Raw genomic sequence first — 5,557 nt, forward strand, 5'->3', positions numbered from 1 at the left:
CGGAGCGAGGGGTCTGGGAGCGGGGGCTCTGGCTGTGCCTCGCACGGAGAGCTTTTAGGGAACGGAGGGGAGGGTGGACAACTACCGCGGGGAGGACTTCCACTTCCAGCGGGTCTGGAAGGTCACGCCTTCTAACCTGGGTGGATTTATCACCTAATGCACTAGGCAGGCGATTTTTGCAAGTAAACAAGCAAAGCTGGTCACGGGTAATCTAAGAGAAAATTCGTATTGATCTCTCAGATGATCTGGTTTTATTTTTTTAATATGTTTTTATCAATATCCTTGTTATAAAATCTCATTTAAATTCCTCTACTGGTCCCCAGTTAGTTTTGGAATTGTGACCCGGGCTGATAGATTTTGAGGGGGAAGCGGTGAGCTAGTACATTTGCAGTAGACAGTTGGAAATAAGCCGTAATGAAATGTTCATGTATCTGGGAGTACTGGCAGTGTGCTTTGGTCAGGACTGGGTTTTGTTGGAAGGATATTTCTGGAGCTAGTCCTCTGTGCTCTCACCATAATTTAAAAAATACTGAACTTCCAAAGGCGAGATTTGCCAGAGACGGTGGGAACTTGGATTTTCAAAATGAAACCTATGTTAGTTGCAGTTAGTAAGTGCCTCTAGAGAACTGAGTCAGAGTGAGGGAATTTCTAAGTCTGTCATCTAACCTGAAACCTAAGAATATGACCCTGCAAAAAGGCTAAGTAAATTTCAATCCCCACTGTCATCTCTTTGGAGCCAGAAAGTTGTTGAAAATCTGTAACAGCTGGCAGTCGCTTTAAAAATAAAACTTAAGGGTCATGATATTTCTTATCTAAACAGCTCCCTGAATACTCTTTGTTTTCCCCAGTCTAATGATTATTTTGACAGTTGTGGTTCTGAAATGTAAACTTTGAAAATGTATGCTTTCCAACCAGTGTGTTAAGATCACTTCTCTTTCCATTTGTTTACTGTCTTCATGGAAATCATTCTGATGTCTGAAAACTTAGGACGTTCACTTACCAGCATGCACTGCCTCCTCAGGGCATGCTCGCTGATCTGTACTGTGATGCTTTTCTGCAATGTAAACTCAGTAGACTTATGTATATTTATAATTTAAAGACCGTACTGAGGGATTGTTAATGTTTTAGTGCTTCATATGGACAGTTGAGAGATGCTACCGTGACACAAGCCACTCATTTCTGATTGACTTTTCTACAGTGCCTAAGTTTTGTTCCAAATTTGTATTCTGTGGATTTCAAAATGGGTGTTTCTGAGTGTTGCTTGAACTACACAGTTGAAAGCTTTGAAAACTCCAGGACATGTCTGAGGAGAGACATTGGATTTCAGCAGGAAATGGAAATAAAGCCCAGAGGATAGTGGTTGAAAGTCCTTTAGGCGATGGTGGGTTCATTGTTGAAGGTTGCTAATACCTTGCTTCAGAAGGGAGCTGTGCCTTCAAGGCAGAACTGGTATGGCCTTGATCAGAGAACATAGTGTTATAAATTACTGTCTTCCCTTCATATTTGTGAGAAAGTAGTGACTGAATATTTAACAAATGATCTTTGATATGAGAGGGAGTCATTTACTTTTCTTGACTGCATTAGCTAGCCTGGGTAATCAGTCTTGTAAATGGAATGCGTTCCTTGCTTTGTGCAATGTCTCAATTTCCCTCATGATCTATTTTATGGCAATGGCTTATGCAGGAGCAGACTTGCCCAGTGGTTTTTGGATATATTTGTAGTATGCACCACCATAGTTTTACAGACAGCTCTTTCTGATTCATGGACACACAGCATCCCTGTTAAAAGTATAGCAACTGGGGTTTTGTTGTCGTTGTTTACAGTCTTAGTGTTTAGGTAATTGCATCTTTTTTAATGTAATGAATTAAAATAAAGACAAAAAAGTTACATCTGCTTTTACACTAAACTTAATCTTGCCATTCTGTGCATGCTGTTTGTCTTGCTTCTGCAAGACAATTTTTTTTTCATACAGGCCAGTTGCTTTGTTTTCCTGTTCCCTTTTGTCCTGCTTCCTTGGACTTTCCTTTGCTCATCCTTGAGGGCAACAATTTCTTTGTCGCCTTCCTTGTAGCCCCAGTGGAGATGATAGGCTGACTTCTGCATGTTACTGTGCCTTTTACAGCAGGTTAAACATTGCAATAAATGCCTGGGCATCTGTATGAAGAGCTGAAAACAGAGAAGCCAGCACTGTAAAATCAGCTGCTTCCTTGTGGACTAGAACTGATCTATAGCCTTTTACTAGTTTGAGCCTCTTTTTCAGAACTTACTTATTTTCAGTGCAGTGGGGTTGAAATTTGCAGTTTTGCAGCTGCAACTCAGCCTAAGTTGTCATATCTTTCAATATGAGTATCCCTTCTCTTCTGCTTGCAGGGATGAAGCTTGGTCAGTCATTTGTTTGCGTAACACATGCAGCAGTTTGTTTATAAGATGTATTTCTTTCCAACTCCAGAGCTGTTACGAAAGAGAAGATCTTCATTCTTGCAGCAAAGGCAGGCATTTTGTATGCATGTTTACTTAGTTCATATTGCATGGGGAAAAGAGCTATTTGCATTCCAAATGAAGTAAGGTGGTGTCTCAGCTGTGGAAATGCTTTGTTGTGCATCAAACTGTAAACCTCTTCAAATAATAGCAGGGAAGTAAAGGCACAGATGGAGAGGAGGAGCATGTCCTGAGATACCGATTAATTTTCAGGCTCTTACCTGAGATACTGATTAATTTTCAGGCTCTAAATAGTTAGGATGATATAAAAATGATAAAGCATAATTGTGTACCATTGGTGGTTATAACGCAGAAGAAGCTGAATGATGAAATGCTAAGCCTGTGTCTCTGAGCATTGCATTTGACATGTACATATTGAAATTTTCCAACGTCTAGCTAGACAAAAGTACTAAGAACACACGAGAGTTTTAACTTGTTGGTTTGTACTGAACTGGCTTTTGCTTCTTTTGGGATTAATATTGGTTACTTCATTATTTTAACATCTTGCAAGTGCTTGGCATTCTTCTGATACTTCAACAATGAGAGGTAACTTACAAAAAAAAAACCAACCCAACAACTGCAAAGCAGTCCATGATTAAGGCTGGATTCTGAACGCTTGAGATCAGCTGGATCAGCCTTGCTGGGAGCGAAAGGCAGCCTTAAACACTGTTTACAGGAGAACTTTGTTTTTGCAGCTGTAGCTGGATTGTGTTGTTATTAACAAAAAGCTGTTAACTGAAAAAACACTAATTGTATTAATTTGATTTGCTTTTTATTCTGTTTGCTTTGAAAAGCTTCAGAATCTGATGTTACAGTTAAAAATATATGCAGCTTCAGAGGGTTGGTGCGTGGGGAGGACACCTGCTGCTTTTTTTTTTTGCCCTTTTTTTTTTTTTTTTTAAGGTCAGCATATGTGGCCTTGGTTGATGTCAGTGAGGAAAGTGAGAGCATGCTGGGTTTTTACAGGTGGCAGGCTAGATTAAAGTCTTCTTTAGAAACTTGATTGCCTTGTAACTTTATTATATGTGGATTGTACTGAAGTTCCATTTAGCACATAACAAATCTCTTTACTGCAGAAGTCGCTAAATGGGTTTCCAGATTATTCTATTCTAACACTGCAAGGTCTAAATAAGGTAACTTTGAATCTGCAGGAGATACTTTTGCTTAAAAAATGAAGCTATGAGCTATGGAGAAAATGGATGAAGAAAAAATTGATTTCATTATTAAGTTACAAACTTGCTATTTTTCTGATTTTAACTTTTAAGCATGGATAAGTAATTTCTAGGGTTATGAAGTAGAAGGGTAAAGCTAGTGTTTAATTCAGAGGGAGAATTGTATTAACAATAATGGAATGAAGTTCTGTTTGTAGAGTTTGAAAATATTTTCTTCTGTGTACACAGATATTTTTACACTGGGGTCAATGTCTTACAGAAAATATTTGGTAAAAGTAGAGTAAGATGTTTAAAAACCCATAAACCTACTGATTTTATATTGTGTTTATACAGCCTGTTAAAAGGACATGCTGAAAGACTGCCTCCTTCGCTAGCCCTTCACAGAAGCAGTTAAAAGGAACTTGTTGGATTTGGTCTGTTGTCTGGGTGGTTTTAGTGGTACATAGCTTTGGGAACTCAAAACCTTTGCAAGGACAAGCTGATACTTCCCTTTTTAATGGGCTGCAGTAGTAGGGCGTTCCCAGCTTTCTTATTGAGTATATTTAGGCACCCCCCTCAGTGTTTCTGCATCTAGTGGCCACATGCTATTAGAAAAGAAAAAGTCTTTTCAAGAAGACAAATTATGTGTCTCTTCATTGCATTTTTAAGGGAAGTGTTTTATGCTTCTATGCTCTCTGTTACTCTCCACCACAGCCATTACCATTAAACTTTTTTTTAAGTGGTTGCTTTTGCTAATGTGCTTGAACTTCTGTGCTTAACATTTAAAGAGATACCTGTTGAAGCACAAAAGGACCGATTAAATGAACAAAATCAATGTGGGTTGTCTGTGACCAGCCAAGTTGTTGCCTTGACTGTTGTGCTGTTGTTATTTGGGGTATATAAGATGCAAAATACATATGCTGTGTCATAGCAGGTTAGTAATTCAGGCTGACATCCAGTTACAATTTTTGGTGTATAATTAAATAAGCTGGGTTTTTGTAGCCGTGGAAGAAACTGTGAAGGTATTTATTGCTATAATCCAGGTTGCAAGCTAGTGTTCATGTAAATTTATTAACTTAGTTGAACTAGATCCATTTACAGGATTCTTGATTTTTCTTTTTAAATTTGTTTTCTTTTCTTGCAATTTTCTGTAAGTAAAATAAGTACTGCTGAGAAATGTAAGTGTCCAAACTGGCTGCCTTGGAATCTTCTTAAATAAATGGGTAGAAAGTGGCCTTATAACTAGAGAATTTAGGAATAAAAATAATCCTTTAGTTATTTAAAACATACAGTCCTAATGTAAAACATGAGATGTTTTACTCTTTATTGCCTGAAGGTGGGCCAAACTTTTAACTGATTGTAGTATAGTAGCACAGAATTTGTCCTGTTGAGTTTGACTTGACGGGTCTTTAGGAGAGAACATATATGAAACAGAACTATGAAATGACAAAAGCGTCCATGATTTTTCTGTTTAAAAAGCAGTACAAAAGTTACTTTTTCCCTAAAACAATCTTTTGCTATTCCTTTTTTTACTCTCCCCTTTAAAAATAGGTAATTATTGCAAAGTGTTTGGAGTCAATATAGATGTTTCCTAAGACTGTAATCTGACTTTTCTCCTTGCAGCTGTTCAAAGGGGATACAGTATACTTCAGGCTATAGCTCCATGTGAAACCACAAATCAGGTTCATACAAAGCATCATCAGAGATCTCGTCCAAGCATCATATGTTTTAAAATTCATGTATAGATTGGAGGTAGTGATCTGAATGACATAGAAGATGAGTAAATTATAAGCTAGAACTGCACTGCACATTGTTATGAGTGGGGGGAAAAGAACACGAAGAAGCTACTAGTGTGGGGTAAATTGTGGTGGACTTGTGAAAGGTCCTGTAAATAAAATAGGTAAATGAAACCAGTGCGTAGTATTTAA

Source organism: Aptenodytes forsteri, unplaced genomic scaffold (assembly GCF_000699145.1).
Source record: "Aptenodytes forsteri isolate BGI_AS27 unplaced genomic scaffold, ASM69914v1 Scaffold69, whole genome shotgun sequence".
NCBI lineage: Eukaryota > Metazoa > Chordata > Aves > Sphenisciformes > Spheniscidae > Aptenodytes > Aptenodytes forsteri.